The sequence below is a fragment of the Mustela putorius genome, unplaced genomic scaffold (assembly GCF_011764305.1).
Source record: "Mustela putorius furo isolate JIRA1106 unplaced genomic scaffold, ASM1176430v1.1 tig00003869_pilon_pilon_pilon, whole genome shotgun sequence".
In the NCBI taxonomy this organism is placed as follows: domain Eukaryota; kingdom Metazoa; phylum Chordata; class Mammalia; order Carnivora; family Mustelidae; genus Mustela; species Mustela putorius.
Genome location: NW_025422021.1, coordinates 21,860,687 through 21,883,430, shown reverse-complemented (window position 1 = coordinate 21,883,430; position 22,744 = coordinate 21,860,687). Strand labels below are relative to the sequence as shown.

The 22,744-nt window shown below is 40.8% G+C and overlaps 1 long non-coding RNA gene across 1 annotated transcript; it reads left to right on the top strand.

Annotated features, from left to right (window-relative positions):
- The first annotated feature begins 218 nt into the window (after nt 1-218).
- On the top strand, nt 219-17,553 carry LOC101684287. The gene is made up of 3 exons (XR_001178090.2): nt 219-1,232; nt 9,535-9,663; nt 16,325-17,553. It is a non-coding gene; the product is annotated as an uncharacterized LOC101684287 (long non-coding RNA).
- Nucleotides 17,554-22,744: the final 5,191 nt, after the last annotated feature.

Sequence of the window (22,744 nt, the reverse complement as noted above, 5' to 3'; positions counted from 1 at the left end):
CCTAACTCTGTGGAAAAAGACCTTCCTGAACAATGGTCACTCACAGCCCTGCAAGTCTAAAAAGGGAACTATGGACATTCTGGAAAACCCTGAAGCAAACTCTTTGTTTCCCTTCGCGCTCCACTCACTTTTTACTCCTCACTCCTCTTCAAGGGCAGGAGAGGGGCCATGTGATGAGAGGACGAAAAGGTCAGCTTAGGGCGCTTCGTGGTCCCAGGTGACGGCCAGAGCCCCCTGCACTGTGGGATCCGGACGGTGGGATCTGCACAGTGGCATCACCAGGCCCGCTCTGCCCTCGGGGAGGCCTGAAATCCTGCTTTGGGGAGTTCAGGGTGAGTTCGGTTCATCCAGTTATCCACAGAACAGACTCTTTTGCTCTGGTTCAAGCGATCAGTCCCACTTCGCAAACGAAAACGCTCATCGGACGTTCTAACACACGTAACTCCAGTGCCTGCTCCCCTGAGAAAAGAGGACTATGTGCGGAACACCCGAACCGCAAAATGCCTGTCAGGTTGTCAAGCTGTGAGACAACCACCTCCCTGAGAAGAGATAAGAGAGTCTGTCTTCCGGGCGGAAGTCCCGCCTCACAAGCCCGGACTGCACCGGAACCCAGGAACCAGCTTCCGGTGTGCTCTTTCGGCTGTGCATGGCTCAAGACCTGACTGTGGAAGTCAGATTTCGCTATTTTCTTTTCGCCTCCCTACATTGACAGTCAAGTCCACCATGCAGGTCTGAGCAGAACTTCCCTCCCATCAGAGGTTGGAAGGGAAACTAGAGAAAGGCTGCATTGCAGGAGTCCTGGCAGGGAAAGAACGTCTGAGCATTGTAGAGGCTGGGCCGCCCCCTTGAGCCCAGTGCTCCCCGCACCCCCTACCCCGAGGTGAAATGTGGCTCAAGAAATAACGCCACAATGGATTGTTTTACTCAGAGGTTATGAGGCAGGTGCCACTGTTGACTCCATTTTATAGATGAGGAAGCCCAGTAGAGGGAGGTTAAGAAAGTCACCGCAGATGACAATGGCAAAGATCTGCTGCCAGAGCCACCTTCCTAAATGAGTATCAGTCTCTCGGCTGTCGCCTGTCGGATTAATAACTGCTCCTCTACTGGAGAGAGCAGGGAAGAAGGGGCAGGAGCTCCTCTGAGCAGCCATGGCACTCTGGGGGTTAGTGCGGACGTCTCATCTTTTGTGGACCAACGTGGAAACTCCATTCCAGCTTCCTGCCTGTGGCTAGGTGAGTAGGGTGGGTCAGACCTGCCATAGGTTTCCCTCAGTCTGTCACTGTCCCCATTCTGGGGCGTTCTCTCTCCTCCCCAGTTCTCCTCTAGAAAGCCTCCACTTCTGCTGTTCCCCAAGGTCTGACTTGGGCTTTCAAGTCACCTCTCTATCCCCCTGACTCATTAATCACTTTGGTCTGGGTGTACACTTCCCAGCCGGTACCACCCCTAGCCAGACACTCCTGCAGACCTCTGAGTGAGGATGCAGGCTTCCCTAACTCACCTTCCTGAAGCAAGCAGGTGGATTTCCCTGTTCTAAGCAGCTCTCAGCACACAGAAGACCTCTTCATCCTTTTGCCAAGTGGAGAAGTTTTCCACGTTCCTTGAAAGATGAGTTCTACAAAATTGTCCCTAAGGAGAGCTTTATTGTCAGATGAGTCTGGAAAATGCAGCATGGTGTGTCTCAGAGATGTCACAATATCTTTAACGCTTATACTGAAGGCTCTGAGAACTTTGTGGTAAACACTGGATTCAGAAGTCCAGTATTTCTCAAGTTTATTAAACCAAAAAACCTTTTCTTTGGGGTAGGAGTACCTATTTTAGAAACAGTATTCAGCAGAACTCTGTGCAATGTGAAAGTAGATAAAAGTTTTTTTTTTGTTTTTTCCCTCACTCATAGGTGAGGTTTCTTTTTTACTTACATATTCTGTACTTTTATAATTAAAATTTATCTTCTTAGACTCTAAGATCCCCTTAAATATAAGGTAGCCTAATTAAAATCTAAACCCATTTATTTATTCTGTAGCTGTAGGGAATAGGCATGTGATATGACCCTAGGTACTGATTCTGAATGATGTAGGGATGTTCTGTATACTCATAGCTTTAGTAGTTATCAAACTTTCTGGTCTCAGGATCCCTTTATGTTCTTAAAACATATTGAGAATACCCGAAGTATTCTTGTATATGTGGGCTATATCTATTGATATTTATGATATTAGAAATTAAAAGCTCAAAACTTGTAAATATTTAATAATTTATTTTTTTAAAAACCCATTACATGCTAACATAAACTATACATTTTAGGAAAAGTAACTATCATTTTCCAAAACAAAATAAATCAGTAAGAAGAATGGCATTGCTTTACATTTTTTTTTAAAGATTTTTATTTATTTATTTGACAGAGATCACAAGTAGGCAGAGAGACAGGCAGGCAGAGAGAGAGGGAAGCAGGCTCCCTGCTGAGCAGAGAGCCCGATTCGGGACTTGATCCCAGGACCCTGAGATCACGACCTGAGCCGAAGGCAGTGGTTTAACCCACTGAGCCACCCAGGCGCCTGCTTTACATTTTTGAAAATCTCCTTAATGCCTGGCTTAATAGAATATAGGTATATCCTCATACCCAGTTCCAGCTTCAATCTGTTCTGACATCACACGTCATCTGGTCTTCAAAATGTGCCACTGTATGCTGATGAGAGAATAAGGGTGAAAAAGGAAAATGACATATTAATATTATGAAAATAATAATTTTGATCTTGTGAACCCCCTGAGAAGGTCTGTAGGGCCCCAGGGTCACAGTAACACGTTTGGAGAACTGCTACTTTAGATGATCAGCCCAGTTCCTTCTAACTCTGTATATACCTGAGAAGGGTGGAGGGTTGGATGGGTCTCCCCGCTCCTGGGAGTATCATGTATATGATCACGAGGATCCACTTCTCAGGGACCCCCCGTCCTCTGGCCTGGCTGATACCCATTCCTCCCCACTCCTATCGCTTCTCACTGTGATTACTGGAGCCCAGAGGAGTAGAGGTCAGTTTGCATGTTCTTGACTCAGAAGTTTTTAAAGAGCTTTGATGTATAGAATTTCATTAAAGCCATAAGGGCCCCAAGGTAGCCATTGTGCAAACGCAGATATTGCCTTCATTTGTAAGCCACCTAATTCCTTCAAAAATGGATTTAAGCTTTATCTATAATCCATGTCCTGTTCTCCTGCAGGGTTTGAGTAGGTCCATGATATGAATGAGACAAGAAGTGCTATTTTTTTATTTTTCTTCACACATGGGAGGAGGATGAAACAGTCTTTTATCTTGGCCCTGGGGAGGTTTGAAGTTCAGACACAAAGGAGAACAGAGGGAAAGACAGACACCAGCTCTGGTAGATATGAGCATAAAGGTGACACGCTGCACCTGTGCCAGAGATGCTCCCTTGGTCAGCCTCTTAGGACCAAGCAAGAGATGGTTCTAGATAAGTAGGACCCAGATGGGTCCTGGTTCTGTAGAGTCCCCAGGTGAACAGTCAGACAGAGCTAACAACTTTTCTGCCTTGGGTTAAAATGAGAGAAAATGAAACCCTGAGGATCTTGCTATATACCATGGCAGTAGCCACTACCAGCTTCCTGTGTAAGAACTTGTGTTTATGAGGTGTGGGTTAGAAGTTCTGATTTTGGGGTTGAGTGGATAGGACAGAGTCCACCCTCACCCACTAACTAGCAGAGTGGCCTCCAGCAAAGCACATGGCCCACTGAGATTTAGGTTCATCACCTATAGAATGCGTTGCTGTGGGATTTGCTGAGATAGCGCATGTAAGCACTTCGCATAGTGCCTGGCCTATGCGTAAGTGCTTGTCATTGGTTTGCTTTCCTTCTAACATGACTAGAGGCACAAAAGTGCAGGGCTACCCTTAACATTGATGGTGCACAGGGAGATACAAACAGAGGCCCACATATCATTTAAATATATAGACATTTAAGATCTAAATCTGCTAATATTGTTATATGAAATGTTTCATATATTTATCTCAACAAGAGATATTCTTCATAACAACAAAAACTTTAAACCGTGCCTACAGGTATGGTTTATATATGACTGAAAGTTTATAAAATATCAGATATGACTGATTTTAGTTATTGCATATATCTTGAGGGCAGCATTATTTGGAAGGATAATAAACATAATTCATTATTGTAAACATTTTTTTCATATAATACCTTCTTGCCTTCATTTTGGCAAAATCATTAATGATGTGATTATGATCAGTACTTTTATATAATATGCGTTCTAGTCATATTAAAAATTATTTAATAAAATGTAATTTTCTTTAAAGGATGGTATATTCAAAGTGTAGGTATATATTTTTACTAAAATGCAAACTAAAGTGCATGTAAAGATCAAAAATATAAATTACTTTTCATGTTTCCAAAATATCTTCCTCCTAATATATTCAAAAGTATAGAAGGCAAAATATAAATTCTAATTAATAAATAGAAAATTTTTAATCTAAGAATTTAAATAAAGCTGACATCAATTTCACTTTTGAAATTTGATTAAACCTTACTACCTATTTCAATAAAAATGAAACTTTGCAATTCTAGATGCTTGTGCACCTAGTTACCAAAATAATTATTTTTATGCTTTATGCATATTACCTATAAATCATTATATGTACAAATTTAAAGTAACATAGATCAATACTGCAAAGTTCCCCAGTTACTATGTGCAACTATTGTGAATACACTGCTCCCTACTATTGTTAAGAACCCCATATCAGGGCGCCTGAGTGGCTCAGTGGGTTAAAGCCCCTGCCTTCAGCTCAGGTCATGATCCCAGGGTCCTGGGATTGAGCCCCACATCGGGCTCTCTGCTCAGCAGGGAGCCTGCTTCCTTCTCTCCTCTCTGCCTGCCTCTCTTCCTACTTGTGATCTCCGTCAAATAAATAAATAAAATCTTAAAAAAAAAAAAAAAAAAAACCACAATGAGATTTCAGCTTACACCCATCAGAATGGTTACTACCAAAAAACAAGGGTTACTACCCTTGTTACTACCAAGGTTACAAGGTTACTACCAAAAAAACAGGAGAGCCTGTGACTCTTGATCTCAGGGTTGTGAATTCAAGCCCTATGTTGGGTACAGAGATTTCTTAAAAACAAAATATTTTTTTAAATAAAATCTTTTAAAAAATAAAAAACAATTTAAAAAGACAAATGTTGGCAAGGGTGTGGAAAAATTGGAACCCTTGTACACTATTTGTGGGATTGTAAATTGGTGCAGCTACCATGGAAAACAGTATGGAGCATGCTCAAAAAACAAAAATAAAACTGTCATGTGACCCAGCAACCACATTTCTGGGTATATACCGAAGAAAATTGAAAGCGAGCCCTTGAAGAGATATTTGCACACTCATGTTCATAATGGCACTATTTACAATAGCCAAGAGATGGAAACAATCCAAATGTCCTTTGATGGATGAATTGGTAAACCAAATGTGGTCTGTACATATGATGGAATATTACTGAGCCTTTGAAAAAAAGAAATCCTGTCGTATGCTACAAAATGGGTGAGCCTGAAGGACATTATGCTAAGTGAAATAAGCCAGTTATTAAAAAAGAAAGAAAGAAAGGAAGAAATATTGCATGAATCCACTTATATGATGTAGCTAAAGTAGTCTAATATATAGAAATTTAAAGTAGAATGGTGGTTACCAAAGGTTAGAAGGAGGAAGAAAGGAGAAGTTGTTGTTTAATAGGTATAGAGTTTCAGTGTAAGATGAGAAAATTCTGGAGATCTGTTTCACAAAAATGTGAATATATTTAACACTATAACAATATGTTAGCTACATATACAATGTTAATATATATTAATAATATGCTAATAATATATTGAATCATACACTTAAAAATTGTCAAGATAGTGAACTTCAAGTTACAGTTTTTTACCACAGTACAGAAAGTGTGTCTGTGTGTGTATGTGTATGTGTGTATAATTTTTAAATATTCATGATCAGTGAGTAGTCAGCCCTTTGGGATTTGAAATAAACACTGTTTATCTGGCCAGAGAGATATTTGAGGATTGTAAAAACAAAATTATCTCAGCAAACTAGGAATAGAGGGGAACTTCCTCAAACTGATAAGGAACATCTACCAAAAAAACCTATAGCTTACTTGATAGTGAGAAACCTGAAGATTTCCCTCTGACATCATGAACAAGGCGAGGATATCCCTTTCACAACTGCTTTTTAACACCATACTAGAAGTCCTAGCTAATGAAATACACAAGAAATGGAAATAAAATGTAGGCAGACTGGAAAGGAAGAAATAAAACTCTTTGTTTTAAAATGACATTTTGTATATGCAGAAAATCTGAATAAATGACAAAAAATCTGGAACTTATAAATGATTGTAGCAATGTTGCAGGATACAAAGTTAATAAAATCATTTGCTTTCCTTTATACTAGTAATAAACAAGTAGAATTTGAAATTAAAAACACATGGCCATTTACATTGGGATCCCCCCAAAAATGAAATACTTAAGTGTAAATTGAACAAAATATGTAAAAAAAATCTTTATGAGGAAAACTGCAAAACTCTGTTGAAAGACAGCGAAGAAGAACTAAATAAATGGAGGGATATTCCATCTTCATGGTTAGGAATACTCAATATTGTCAAATGCCAGTTCTTCCCAACTTGATCTACAAATTCAATGCAATCCTATTCAGAATCCCAGCCAGTCATTTTGTGAATATCAATAAACTAAAGTTTTTATGGAGAGGCAGAAGAACCAGAATAGTGAACTAACATTTTTTTAAAGATGTATTTATTTATTTGAGACAGAGAGCATGGGGGGGGGGGTTGGCAGGAGGGGAGTAGAGACAGAGGGAGAGAGAGAAAGAGAATCCCAGGCAGACTTCCCATCAGGTGTGGAGCCCGACAAGGGACTTAATCCCATGACCCCGAGTTGATGACCTGAGCTGAAATCAAGAGTCAGATGCTCAACTGACTGAACCACCCAGGCATCCCAGCCAACTTACTATTGAAAGAGAAGAACAAAGTCAGAAAACTGACACTACCCAACTTTAAGACTTACTGTAAAGCTACGGTAATCAAGACAGTTGTAATACTCAAGAAGAAACAAACAGATTCATGGAACAGAACAGAGAGCTTTCCCAGAAATAAACCCACATAAATGGAGTCAACTAATCTTTGACAAATTGTATTGCAAGGGCAATACAATGGAGCAAAAATAGTCTTTCAACAAATGGTGCTAGAATGTCAGGGTATCCACATTCAAAAAAAAAAAATGAATCTAGATACAGAATTTACACTCTTTATAATAATTAACTAAAAATAGATTATATAATATTATTAAATTACATAATGCACAAGTAAATAAGCCACCCTGAATAAGAGTCAGCAGAAACTACAAATAAGAAAAACAGGTGTAAAAATGCATCAAATGTTGACATCATCAGAGACAATAATGCCAAATACATATTTAATATCATTAAAGAAATAACATTTAAATGTCCACAGAGCAAGATGATTTAAAATGATGGCTTATATTTTTTAAAGACCCAAATAGATTTCCTAGAAATGAAAAGTAATATAATTTAAATGAACAATACCAATTGAAAGGTTAAGTAGCTTACTGGACCTGATGTATGAATTATTGAACTAGACAGTAGTTCTAAACAAATTACCCAGAATGCAGCCCACAGAAGCAAAAAGGAGGAAAACTATAAATGAATAGTTCAAGAGACTACACAATAATTCAGAAGAAAATTAAGCATAGGGTTTGCCATGGAGTGAGTATTTGTGTTTCCTCCAAAATTATTGGAACCTAATCCCCAATGTGAGGATATCAGGAGGGGAAATTGGGAGGTGGTAAGGTCACGAGTATTGAGTCCTCACAAATGGAATTCCTGCCCTTGTGAAAGAGATACCGAAGAATTCCCTTACCCCTTCTGCCATATAAACATACAGCAAAAAGATGGCCATCTAAGAACCAGGAAATGGGCCCCCACCAGTCACTGAATCTGCCAATACCTTAATCTTAGACTTCCCAGCCTCAGAACTTGAGAAATAAGTTTGTTTATAAGCCAGCCAGTCTGTGGTATTTTGTTATAGCAGCCCAAATGGACTACACAGGGCTGGATCTAAATTTCAGGCCACCTGTCCTTCTATAGAATGTGTACAACCAGATTTGCAGACTGAACTTCTGCCCCCTGAAACAATTTCGCTTCATTACTACTTTTCAGAACCACACTGTGCTAGACTCCAACTGTCCTTCCGGAATAAAGTGCAGACCCCCAAGATGACAAGGGAGAACTTGAGAAACAAATTTAACTGGGTGCCTGCCGCAAGTGGGATATGATACTTTGTGATAGGGCAGTCTACTGCATTCATACCACCTGAGAATGAAGATTTGACACACTGTTTTATAACTTTTCTTTTTCTTAAGCATTTTCACTATTGAAATTCTTCCTGCATTCTAAAACAAGATCTGTCTCTGGTCTAGGCCACTGTTCTACATACACTTTCCTGGCCTTCTGTAACAGTGTTTGGTTATAAGTTTATAGTGCAAGAGGTATGGAGAAGCTTCTCTGTGGGTCCTGAGCAGTACTGATAAGGATAGCAGTTGTTGATGAGACCCAGTTGGGTCTAGGCTCTCTCAGCAAAGCCACCAGGTCCTGAGTGACCTAGGGCTGTGTGTGTTATGTACCAAGCCTAGAGCAGAAACCCCTTTTGTCCATGTCTAAGGGCAGGGCCACAAAGGGCCTTGGTGAGTTCTCCTACCAAATGTGCGACAGTTGGTGTCTTATTGTCTGCTGGACACCAGAAACCTGAGAAAGGGTAGAGATGCTCCAAATACTGCCAGAAGCCAGGTGATGTGCTGACTGCTGATTCAGTTTTATGCATGGCTTTCCCACCCAAGGAACCAAGGCAGGGAAAAAAAAAATCAAGAAATCAAGACAAATAGCTGTTTTCGGGTTATTCTTGTGAATCGCCCAGATGTCTTGCTTCCCCTCCTTGTGGTTTGTCTTTGGGCATTTCTTGTCTCCCTGGCCCTGAATGAAATGTTAAAGCCCTGATGAGGGACTCCAATGAAGGCAGGGATGATCTGTGGTTCCCATTAGGTACACAGAAATTAGGGATTCCTGTCACTACAAATTTAAAAAGCAGCTACACCTCAACAATTACTGAGCTGACTCTTCAGCAATGAAAACAAACAATGTCAAGATTAAAGGGGGAAAAATTAATGGATGTGTAAGTCTGGTTTGAACCAGATATATTCTTCTGAAGGGAAATTGGGCCTCCAAGGAATTGAGCTGTACCTACATTCAGCATTCCTCTCCCCTGTCCCTCATAGTTATTCCCCCAAAAGCCAAATTAGGTTCAGGTGTGTGACTCCCCTTCCCCCCACAGAAAATATGGCCCCATGGGGAACTGATTTCTAATATGACCTCCTAGGAGGGCTCCACCCAAGGCCAGGTAAGGCCATGTTGGGTTTAACAACCACCTGTCTTCTCTCTCTCTCTCTCTCTCACCAGGCAGCCTTGGAAGAAGATGAGCTATAGAATTTTCCACAGCAGAAAGAGAGAAATCATCAGAAGAAACAAGAGCATCATCAAATCAGTTTTATTACCTGTCTCTTAGCAGCCTGTAGTACAACCCAAAAGGTAAAAACCTAAGTGTTCCTGATTTTTCAGAGCAGTTGTCTCCAAGGTCACATGCTTCTCTGTCTACTGCAGTGGTTCTCAACCAGGGGGCTGTTTTGCCTCCAGGGAACATTTGCCAAAGTGACACAAATTTTTGGTTGTGATCCTGGAAATGGAAATTGCCCTCAGAGCAAAACTTCTGTGGGAACCATTGCTGGGTAGGAATACCTCATCTGTAGTCAATGAATTGGTGGAAGCTCAGTAATTCATCAGTCTCAACTCTAACAGTCGAGAACTCCAGGGGACTCCAGTTTTAGTGGAGGAGGAACACATTTTTCTAAGCCCTCCCAGGTTCTCACAGTGAATATCTCCTCAGGCTTCTGGGGAGAGGGGAAAGAGTGTCATTTTATTTTATTTTATTTTATTTTATTTAAAAAATTTTTTTAAATTTTTATTTATTTGTTTGACAGACCACAAGTAGGCAGAGAGGCAGGCAGATAGAGAGAGAGGAGGAAGCAGGCTCCCCGCCGAGCAGGAAGTCCGATGCGGGGCTCGATCCCAGGACCCTGGGACCATGACCTGAGCCGAAGGCAGCGGCTTTAACCCACTGAGCCACCCAGGTGCCCCAAAGAGTGTCATTTTAAAACACATGAGAATAATCTATTCTTAACAAGGCCTGCCCTCAAGGGAAACTGTTTTATCAGAGCCTTATGTACCGAGGTCCTAACAGAGCCTAATGAGCCTGAGAGAAGACAGATACTTAACTCAACACCCCTTGACTTCCTGTCCCACCTAAATTGGGGGTAACTGAGGAGCACGTGTGAAGGTTACAGTCCAGGAGCATAGAATCACTGACAGACTGAGTTCTAGTCACAAGACTGTAAAATATCCTCCTCCCTCCATACTTCACCCCTACAGCACTAAAAGCCATTTACCTCAGTTCTTTTTCCCAGTACATCGTGTCTGGCTTTCAACAAAAAACTACAAGACATACTAAAAGCCAGAAAATACAATTTGAAGAGACAGCGAGTGTCAGAATCAGATTCAGATATCCCAGCAAAGTTGTTAATATCAGGTGTTGAAAGAGAGGGGTTGTAAGGTCTCCTGTGATAGTCACATATTTGTCTATTTCTCCTGTCTCTTCTGTTCATTTTTGCTCCACATATTTTGCAGCTGTTTGGTGGGTGCACATTGAGTGTTGCTAAATTGTTTTCTTGGTGAATTGCTCTTTTTATCATGACATAATGTCCCTCTCTGTCTCTGGTCATTTTTTTTTTGTTCTGATATGTACTTTATCTAATATTAATATAATCATTCCTGCTTTCTTTTGATTAATGTTTACATGCTTTTTTCTGTGCTTTGACATTTTTATTTTTTATAATTCTAACCATTTCTAAGTGTACAATTCAGTGGCATTAAGTGCTTTCACATGGTTGTGCAACCATCACCACATCCAGAACCCTTTTATGTTCCCAAACTGAAATTCCTATATGATGAAACCATAGCTCCCTATTTTCCTATCCCCACTAGTCGCTAAAAACCACCATTCTACTTTCTACCTCTTTAAATCTGACTACGTACCTCATATAAGTGGACTCACACTGTATATGTCCTTTTGTGACTGGCTTCTTTCACTTAGTATAATGTCTTCAAGGTCCATCCATGTGTTAGCATGTGTCAGGATTTCCTTCCTTTTCAAGGCCGAATAACATTCCATTATATGTATATACCACATTTGACTTATCTGTTCATCCTTCAGTGGACACTTGGGCTGCTTCCACCTTTTGGCTATTGTAAATGGTGCTTCTATAAATATAGATGTCCAAATAGCTATTGCAATCCCCACTTTCATTTCCTTTAGGTTCATGCCTGGAAGTAGAATTGCTGGGCCAAATGAAGAGTAATTCTATGTTAAATTTTTTGAGGAACCACCATATCATTTTCCATAGTGGCTGCAGCAGTTCACTTTTTCATCAGCAATGCACAAAGGGTCCAGTTCCTACATACCCTCATCAACACTTGTTCTTTTCTTTTGGTTTTTGTTTTAATAGCCATACTAATGGATGTGAAGTGATTCTATCCTTTTACTTTTGACCCGCCTTCATCATCATATTTGAAGTGAGTTTCTTATAGACAGCATAGAATTGGGTCATGTTTTTTTGATCCACTTTGCCATTCTCTGCTTTTTAATTTATGTTTTTAGACTCTATACAGTTAAAGCAATTATTAACACGTTAAGAGTTAAGCTTGCCATTTTTTTAATGTTCGTTCTCTCTATTTTTAATTGATCTTTTTCATTTTTCTGATTTCCAGTGTCTTGCTTAAACATTATGTAGAATTCCATTTGGATTTACCTATAATTTTTTAGTGTATTTTTTTTGTATAGCTTTTTGGTGGTTGCTCTAGGCATTACATTGTACATACATAATTTATAACGCTATACTGGTATTGTCATTTTACCAGCTTGAGGGAAGTATAGAAACTTTACTTTACCTCCTTTTATATCCTTTATCTTCCTCTGTTTACAATATAACTACCTTAAATATTTCCTCTACATACATTAAGAACCATGTTAGACATATTGTAATTTTTGCATATTGTAATTTAGAAAACTCAAAAGGCTATGTAAGGACTATTGTAATTATCAGTATTTTTGCTTACCATATTCTGAAATTCCTTTTTTTTCATTTCCTTTCTGTTTAGAGAATTTCCTTTAGCCATTCTTTCAGGATAGGTCTGCTTGCAACAATTTCTTTTGGTTTTCCTTCACTTCAGAGTATCTTGATTTTCCTTTCATTTCTGAAGAATATTTTTACTGGCTATAGAACACTAACCTTAATGCTAATTATTTTCTTTCAGAACTTTAAAACAGTCATGCTGATTCCTTCTGGCCTCCATTGTTTCTGATGAGAGATGCGCTGTCATTCAAATAAGTTTTTTCCTATAGATGTGGTATTGTTTTTCTCTGGTTGCTTTCAAGATTATTTTGTTTGTCTTTGGTTTTTAGAAATTTGATTATTATGTGTCTTGATGTGGATTTGAGTTTATCTCATTTGTATTTCCCTCAGCTTCTTAAATCCGTCATTTTATATTTCTTGTTCTTTGTTCTGTTGCTTTTGTTCTGCTGTTGAGCCTATATATTGAGGTTTTTTATTTTAGTTATTGTGTTTTTCAGTTCCAAATTTCCTTTTGATTTTTTATTTACATTGTATTATATTATTAATTAATTATATTACTCTTATATTGCATTGCCGATACTTTCTGTTTCATTACTGGGATTTTCTCTTCTTTCATTTGTTTGTAGCATGTTCATAATGTCTTCGTAAAGCATTTTGATCATGATTGCATTAAAATCATCAGGGACACCTAGCTGGCTTAGTGACTCTTGGTATCAGGTCATGACTTTGAGCCCCACATTTGGTATAGAGATTACTAAAAAACAAAATAAAATAATCATGAGATAATTCCAACATCTCTGTTATTTCAGTGTTGCATTTGTCAGTTGTCTTTTTGCATTCAGTGTGAGAGCTTTTTGGTTTTTTGGTATGATGAGTGATTTCTAATTGAAACTTGGACATTTTTATATTGTTTTCTGTTTTAGCTAGTATCCTTTGACACTTCACTAGCAGGGGAAGGGGGTACTCAAGCTACATCATTATTGCCATGTGGAGGTGCTATTCCAGGTTTCCCATCCAGCCTCCCTTGATATCTGGAAGTGATGGGGCTCCTTATTATTGCCAGGTGGGAGTTCTAGCTCCTAACATGGTCTCCATTGACATCATTGTTGGGGATAGTCTTTTTGCCACTGGACAGTAGTAAAAATCCTGACTCTCCATTAGGTCTCCTGTGATGCTACCCAGCCAGGGATGGGGGAGGGAGCAGGAGATACATTATTACTCTTAGGTCAGGGTAGAACTCCAGGCTCCCTATGTGGTCTCCATTAACACTGTGGGAGAGGAGGGTGCAACATTACCAGCCAGCAGGGGTAAAAGTTCTGCCTCCCTCCTTGGCTTTCTCCAGTATCACTTTGGTGGGGGGGGGGGGCGGTTGGAGCTCCTCATTATAGCTTCATGAGGGTGGAAATCTAGGCTCGCCACTTGACCTTTACTACTAAATGTGGAGGAGGGGACACAATATGTTTCTCTGTTATTGGAGTAGAGTTGTTACTATCTAAAAGTCTTCTGTCTTAGGGGTGCCTGGGTGGCTCATTTGATTGAGAGTCCAAAGCTTGGTTTCATCTCAGGTCATGATCTCAGGGTCCTGGGATCAGTGGGAGTCTGCTTAAGGATTCTCTCTCTCTCTCCTCTGCCCTTCCCCCTGCTGTCTCTCTCAAACAAATTAATAAATATATTAAAAATAAAAAATAAAAGTTTTCTGGCTTAGAAGGCCACTTTTCAGGTCCTTTGGCTAGAGAAAACAGACTTGTGCAGGAACTTCTTTTGCCTGTGCTTATTGCTGTTTTGAATTTCTACAGCTCCAAATCTTGGATATTTGAGGCAAAAAGAAAACTCAGAGAACTCATCATTGTGTCTTTCCTCAAGTCCTAAGTTTTCTAGCCTATCTGCCTTCTTTTGTTTTCTTTTCTTTTTAAGATTTTATTTATTTATTTGACAGAGAGAGAGATCATAAGTAGGCAGAGAGACAGACAGAGAGAGATGAGGAGAAGCAGGCTCCCCGCTGAGCAGAGAGCCCGATGCAGGACTCGATTCCAGGGCCCTGGGTTCATGACCTGAGCCAAAGGCAGAGGCTTAACCCACTGAGCCACCCAGGCACCCAACTGCCTTCTTTTCTTTACTTTTCATAGTCTTCTTATGTTTGGTTTGTATGCAATATCTATGTTTTCAGTTGTAGTTTGCAGAAGGAATAGGGAAAAGTATGTCCATCTCCTCAGAAGTAGAAGTTTGAGAGAATGAATTTTAGCCATGTTTTTAAAATGAAGTTGATATCAAGAACAGCATTATCTTACTTTGTCAAAATCAATAAAGACTATAGAAATTTTGTATAGCCGAAGGCGTAAGAATGAGCATCAGCATTTACCATTCTGTTCTGAGACTCATTAATACTTGTGCCACGAGAATAATATTCTTTTATGATCAAAAACATCTGGGAAAGTCTTTATTTTATGTCCTTCTCTTTGGGACTCTCAATGCAATTAGCATACTAAAGGCTCTGAGAAAATCTGCAGTAATGAATATGCTTAATTTTTAATCCAGTGTTTCCCAAATTAATTTGAGCATAAAACATGTTTTCCCAGAATATCTAGTAATATCTTCTAATAGCATCCACTTTGGAAATACTGAGCCCCACACATAATCCAGGGGGTCATCTCAGGACCCAGGTTCTACAAGGAAGGGACTGGCATCTTACTTTACGAGCTGTCCTCCCTGGTCTCCAGGAAGGTGGACATTCTGTCTCGACAGAACACGTATGGTAGAGTGGTAGAGGGAGCATGGTAATCTTTTGTATTTTCCCAACACTAATAACCTTTGCTTTTACTCTCTTTTATTTACCAAGTTAATTATTTGTATCTGTATACTACCTCTGCAAGGTAAGAGGGGAAAGTGTTACTATCCTTATTTCTTAGGTGACAGAGACCCAAAGAAATATAAGTGTGTTCCTAAAGGTCCTTCCTAATCACAGAGTCCCTGCAATTTCTGACTGGAGCCCTGTCCTGCTAGACATGGGTGCAGTCTGACCTCCTGGGATGGCCCTTTGGCATCCCATGCCCTGAATCCTAGCTGGGCCTCCCTCTGCTAGGCCCCCCTAGCAGAAGCACACCAATGAAGCATCTAGAACCTTGCTCCCTACTCTTGACTCTACGCAGGGCTCTGCCAGGATGGCCTTCCTGCTTTCCAGAAACCTTTGTTCTGTGGAAAACAAGTGCTGTTTTCGAGAACAAAACCTCTGGGGAGGTGAAGGGAAGCTAGAATCCTAAATACAGGATGAGGATCAAAATTGCTCCCTGACCCTCACTTCCTCTTTGGCCACCACAGCCTACTGTGCGACTCAAGACAGGAAGTGGCCTGGGCTTCAGAAGGCATTTACAGAGAAGAAATGTTCCCAGGAAACATAACATCCAAGCAGCATGCCCTGTGATCCCAGAACAACACAATAGTGATTTGTCTGCCACATTGCCTTCAGGGAATCAGGAGGAGGAAATGACCACTCTCTTATTTTGAAGAAAGTTCAGCACAAGGGCAAAATCATCGAAAAAAGTGAGACACTAGATGGTGTTATAAAAACTAAACATTTGTCCCAGAAAAGAGCTCCTGTCTGAAGGCCTTGATATTTGTTTTCTCTATGGTGACATCATAGCCCCCCTTTTCTCTGCAAATGGTCAGAGAGGAGAGCAGTTCTTTAGTGGGGAAAGAGAAGAGAAAGGACAAGGGACTTTGGGGTTGACATCGCTTGTCTCTGCTGGCCTTGCCTTGGACTTTACCGTTGCCTGCAATTAGTTCTTTTTTCTACTTTGCAATTCTTCTTGCTGCTAAGGACATTAACTGAGGCATTACATTCTTAAATAGATTCTTCACTCACCAGGCCTGGCAGCTGCAATGGCTCTAAAAGTCCTTTGCTTCAAGTCATTGAGGACTGCTGTTAAAATCCAGCTATAAAATGTGAGGGCGGGGCGGGGGGGAATAGTGTCAGGCGTTAACTCTTTAACTTGAATTCATTTTTCCAGCTTGATCAGATAGGCTCAAGGAAGCAGATGTGGACAAGAGGCAGATTTGATTAGGAGGGACGTCAGAAAAATATGGAACATGTCTGAACAGTAGGCCCAAATGGAGCCCAGAACAGCCACTGTGGTCAGCCTGGAGCCAGCATGAAGACCCCAAGTACTTGAAGCAGGCAGGGAGGAGATGGTGAGAATGAGGGAGGGATATACTTCATTTTATTATTGAAATATATCTGATACAAAACATTGTATAAATTTAGGGTGTACAATGTGTTGATTTGCTACATTTGTCATGATTGTCATTGTAACAATAATTAGCACCTCTCTCATGTCACATAATTACTTCTTTTTTGTAGTGGGAATAGTTAATACCTAGTGCCTTAGTGAGTTCCATGATTCTAACATGTGACTATTTATATTCACTATACTCTGCACTAGATCTCCAGGATGTAGATCTAGTTGCCAGTCTGTATCCTTAAACAACTTCTCATCTATTTGCTACCTCCTAGACCTGGATAACCACTATTTTCTTCTCTGTGTTTACAAGTTTGGCTTTTTCAGATGCCACATATAAGTGATAATGTGCAGTATTTGTCTTTCTCTGACTTACATTTGTTAGAATGGCTATAATTGAGAAGATAAGAGATAACAAGTGTTGGCAATGATATGGAGAAAAGGGAATTTGTACACTGTTGTGGGAATGTAAATTGCTTCAGGTACCATGGAAAACAATATGGAGGGTCCTCAAAAAACTAAAAATAGAACTACACTGTGATCCAGCAGTCCTTCTGCGTATATATCCAAAGGAAATGAAAACGGAATATCAAAGAGGTGTCTGTACCCCCGTGTTCACTGCTGCATTATTCATAATAGCCAAGACATGGAAGAAACCTAAGGGCTCAACAACATCAATAGATAAAGATGTGGCATATGTGTGCAATGGGATATCATTTCACCACCACAAAGAAGGAAATCTTGCCATTTGTGACAACATGAATAGACCCTGAGGGTATTATGCTAAGTAAGGAAGGTGAAGTGAAAGGGCAAGTTCACCTCAGACCACAGCGCCACCCGCAGGGGACCCTGGCCTAAATACTGTCCTGTAGGTGGAGTTAAAAGGAAGAAACAAACACGGTAAGACCGCCAAGTTCTCCTCCAGAGTCTGTCCTCAGCACCTAACTGTGTGCCCTGGGGCAGTTGCTTCAACTTCAAGACATTTTCCTCTTTGAGGGGCACCTGGGTGGCACAGTCAGTTAATCGTCAGACTCTTGGTTTCGACTCAGGTCATGATCTCAGCGTCCTCAGTGGGGAGTCTGCTTAAGACCCTTAAGACCCTTTCTCCCTCTTGCTCTGTCCCCCCAACAGAGAGCTTATGCGCTCTCTCTCTCTCTCTCAAATAAATAAATAAATTTTATATATGTGTGTGTATATATATATATGTGTGTGTGTGTATATATATATGTATATATATAGACAGTTCCAGAACTCTTTGGGCTAGATTATCTCCAAGGTCATTTCCATTGCATGATTTTTCAAAAATATTTTGGAATTTTTTAAATTCTTTTTTCTCAGATTTGCATGTTTATTACATATTCACCTCAACCAATTACAGAAGTGTATAAAGTAAAAAATGAAAGATCCCTACCCACCTCCCCTGAACCACTTCTTCCAGACCATTGCCGCTGGGATTTCATTTCACCCAATTAGAGCAGAGTTTAAGACCATGGACTTCAGAACCACACGGCCTGGTTCACATCCATTTCCTTCCCAGCTCCAGGGCCTTGAACACAGCTGTTTTCCTCTGTTTTTTTTCCTCTACTGTAAAACTAGGAAAATAATTGTATATCTGTTACTACAAATTAACGCAGCAGTGCCTGGTACACAGTTTTCAATACACATTAGCTATATATTTACTGCGGCAGACCTCCACTTATAGTAAGGGAACAATAAATATAGCAGACCTGGGCGCTACCTGCAAAGAGTCCGCCCAGGCAAATGTCAGGACCCACTCTGTGTTTGTTCTTGCCCCTCTGTATGGCTCCTTTACAGAAAGAAGGAAATGCTAGTTAGAGCAGAGAGTAGATAAGGAGCCTCCCAGGACTGGCATATCACACACAGTGACAGTGTGCAATCCCTTCAGCCAAAGGAGTCTAAAAGGAAGCTGGGCAATGCATTTAAAAACAAGAATCTGAAAATAGCATTCCGGAAAAGGCAACAGAGGAAAAAAATGACTTTCCTATCAATAATAACGTGTTTTTAAAAAATCCATTCAATGCAGTAATTCCCGGTCAGGTATTATCTGGCGTTGAATACTGTATTCTGTAGTAGAGGAATGCAGAAATGCTTTCTGATGAAGAGAGCAAACAAAATCTCTCCTGTCCCCATGCACCACTGCCTTCCCCACATTATGTCCTGCCTTCTTAGCTTATGGAAATGAGCTGAAGACATTTCCAGGCTCCTCAGCAGGCCCCCAGCCCAAATGCATGCTATCACAGTTCTCCAGGTCATCATTCCAACACCTCATACGAGGCCGATTCAGTGGCCTGTGACCTCGGGCTCCCAGTCTTCTCCAATAGCCCGGTCCCAGCAAGATTTTGCCTCTTTCCCCCAATCACCAGCTGCCACTTTGTCCGATTCTTTAAGATTTATCCATGTTGGGGGCGCCTGGGTGGCTCAGTAGGTTAAGACCTCTGCCTTCGGCTCAGGTCATGATCCCAGGGTCCTGGGATCGAGCCCCGCATCAGGCTCTCTGCTCAGTGGGGAGCCTGCTTCCTCCTCTCTCTCTCTTCCTGTCAAATAAATAAAATCTTTAATGAAAAAAAAAAAAGATTTATCCCTGTTGTAGAGGGGCATCAGGAGCTGTCAAGACAACCATGGGCTTTGGAGTTAGGACCTGACTTAACGTCTGTAAATCTCAGTATTCTTATCTTTAAAATGGGTTAATAATAGTTTCAGCTTCAGAGGTTTGTGGCAAAGACTAGTGAGATGATAATGTAATATAAAATGCTTACCGTTAGACCTAGCATATAGATGGTACTCAATAAATATTTGTCCCCTTCTCATTTCGTATCACAAATATACGTCAGCCTATCTGCCCTACTGGGCTGTGAGCTCCCCAAAGGTAAGAACTCTGTCTTACTCATATCTCTGTCTCTCATTCCGTGTGGCTCCAGACTCCAGACTCCTAGTGTACAGTAGGTACCCAGTGTATTGGCTATTTATTGCCATAATAATTCTGCATAGCAAACCAAACTTAAAACAATCATTATTTAGTTCATGATTCAGCAATTAAGCAGTTTAAACTAGGCTCAGTTGGGTGTTTTTTCTAGCATGGGCTGAGCCTAGCTGCAGGTCGTATAGGCTCTGACCTGAGGATAGGGGATGGTAGGACAGGGTGATGGACATATGTCTTTCCTCAAGCAGCAGCTGAGCCCGAGTCTGTTCACATGGCTGCTGGAAGGGTTCTCAGAGTGGAAAAGAGAAAGTCATGAGGTCCAGCCTTGAGACTGGCACAACGTCCCTTCTACCACATTCTGTCAGCCAAAGCAAGTCACAAAGTCAGCTCAGATTCAAAGGGAAGCAAAACAGGCGCCATCATTAGAGCTTTCAATGGGAGGAGTAGTGTCACATTTTGGAAGGCATGGATTCAGAGAGGAGTGGCAAGTTATCACCATTTTTGCAATTTACCACACCCAGTTTTTGAATGAAAGAAGTTAGTTAGGGAGAGAAAAATGAACCGAAAAGGCAATAAGAAGAAATGTCCAATTTATGTTTTTATGGTTGTGGGCAAGGACACTTAAATTCTAGGTTGCTCAATACAAGCAAGATGAAAATTGACCTCTCCTACTATTAAGTAGTTGAGCATTCTCTAAGGTACGGTAAAGAGAATATGTGCCAATTGGGGGATAAATCAAGACACTCCTCTGCCAGTGTCTTGGGAAGGCAGATGAGCCTGGATTTATCGAGGACACTCAGCCTCCTGACAGCAGTATAATTACCGACGCCAGCATCATTAATCAGCAATCACTGACGACCAAGGGAGTCTATAAACCTCTAACTCTCTGTTCCAAAATTGATTCGACTTAAAAACAATTATTTAAATTCCACATATTTGAGCATTGGCCTTAGGAGAATGAAGGAAAAAAATATCCAAAAGAGAAGTTTGTATTTTTATTACTCTCTATCTCCAGAATACCTTTTATCAGCCTTCCAGTAATTTGATGGATCTTCTGTTTTACACACACACACAAACACAGCTTCTGTCAGAGAGACTCACTAATACCAAATTAAATGGATTAGGAAACCCTCTATCTCACCTACTGCAGAAAATCTGGCATTCCCTAAACTGTGTGTGAATTTCCAGGAGTAGGGGCTCACATTCTTCTGGCCACTCCTTGCTACCAGCCGCTTCCTCACTATCACCCCAACTCCTGCCGTTGGCACCTCTCTCCTTTCTTAAGATGTCCTGGCATAGCTCAAAACCTCTTGTCCTCCTTTCCTGAAAAGCTCTTTGTACACAGCTTCATGCAAGTATTTACTGAAGGTTTTGTGGCCACAGAGGGTAATTACAGTACAAAGTAGGAAGTAAATTTGATAAGGGAAATCTGTGTTCTAAGGCAGCCACCAATCCAGAAGGGAAATCCCAGTCCCAGCCCCAGGGCCATTCTGGGTTCTCCCTCCTTCCCCACCTGCCGTGGCCCCCAAAAGTGCCACTGATATGGAAGTAAAAGTGTATAAACTACCCCCTTTGTTTGTGCTTAGGCCTTAGGCCTTGGGAAATTACTGTCCTCTGAGCCTGCCAGTGTTAAACAAACCTCCTATCTTCCAAGGTCTCCAAGTACCGCTTGGTTTTTTGGCCAGGATCCAGTCCAGGTTCCATAACAAATTCACTCTCAGACAGACATCACTTTTCTTAATTTTGGTGGCTTCTGCTTACCAGCAGGGCTTTCCTTTCTGGTTCTGCCTCTCATGTGCTGTAGCCTTGCGCCATGACACTGTGCCCCATGCTTTCCTGAGAGCTCTCTCTAGACCACTGGGCCAACTCCTGCAAGTCTGTTCTTCTGTCGTCTCATCTCTTCCCCCTCCTGGGTGTTAACAAAACTTCAACATTTCTTGTTGAATATATTTATTTTTTTAAAGATTTTTATTTATTTATTTGACAGATAGAGATCACCAGTAGGCAGAGAGGCAGGCAGAGAGAGAGGAGGAAGCAGGCTCCTCACCAAGCAGAGAGCCTGACTTGGGCTCTCGATCCCAGGACCCTGAGATCATGACCCAAGCTGGAGGCAGAGGCTCTAACCCACTGAGCCACCCAGGCGCCCCTTCTTGTTGAATTTATACAAGAGCTTTTTAGCCTCTTTTAGTTTCGTCCTTCCCCATCCAGCTCAGGCCCAGTGATCTTATCTCTCAGCGCTAGGGAGGCTAGGCTCCTGTAGTTGTGAGAAACAACAAAAAGGCAGTTCTTCTCACTGAAAACAATTCTTCCTCCCAGACGAAAAAAAGAAAATATGCATTCAACTTCTGACATAACAGGTGTTTTCTCCATCTGTCCATTTCTACCTGCCATGTGATTTGACACTTCAGAGAGGTGCTTCTCACCTCTATGCCTAACACCCCCACCAGAAAGTTCATTCCTTCAGATTAAGGGATTATATCCAGAAGATATATATAATCAAACATTGTATTGGAAGAAGTGACCCATTAAGCTGGTTTTCAAGCACAGTATATACAAAAATCCTCGGGGGTACATGAGTGTCTCAGTCGGTTAAGCCTTCACTCTTGATTTTGGCTCAGGTCCAGATCTCAGGGTCATGAGATTGAGCCCTGCATCTGGCTCCACTCTGGTCACAGAGTCTGCTTGGCATTCTCATTCTCTTCCTCTCCCTCTGCCCTTCCCCACCCACCCCCAATTCACACACACACTCTCTCTAAAATAAATAAATAAATAAAAATCTTCTGATACACAGGTTAAAAATACAGATTGCCTGGTCCTATGCTGTCAGAGTCTGATTCTGAAGATATGAGGTGGAACCTAGGAATCTGTATGTTTTTTAAAAAAACTGTCTCGTCTCTATATTTCCTCCAGGTGATTCTGATACAGGTGATCAGCTGTCCATACCTTAAGAAACACCACTTTATTCTTTGACCTATAGAGAGGAAAATGGGAATGCCAGAGGTCAAATTACCTATGTATTAGTTTCATATGGCTGCTGTAACAAATTGCTACAGAAGTTTGTAGCATTATTTACAATTATCAAAAGGTAGAAACAACCCTACTGTCCACTGATGGATGAATGGATGAATGGATAAATAAAATGTATATACTACATACAACTGAATATTATTCAGCCTTAGAAAGGGAGAAAATTCCGATACATGCTGTGACATGGGTGAAACTTGAAGGCATTTTACTAAGTAAAATAAACC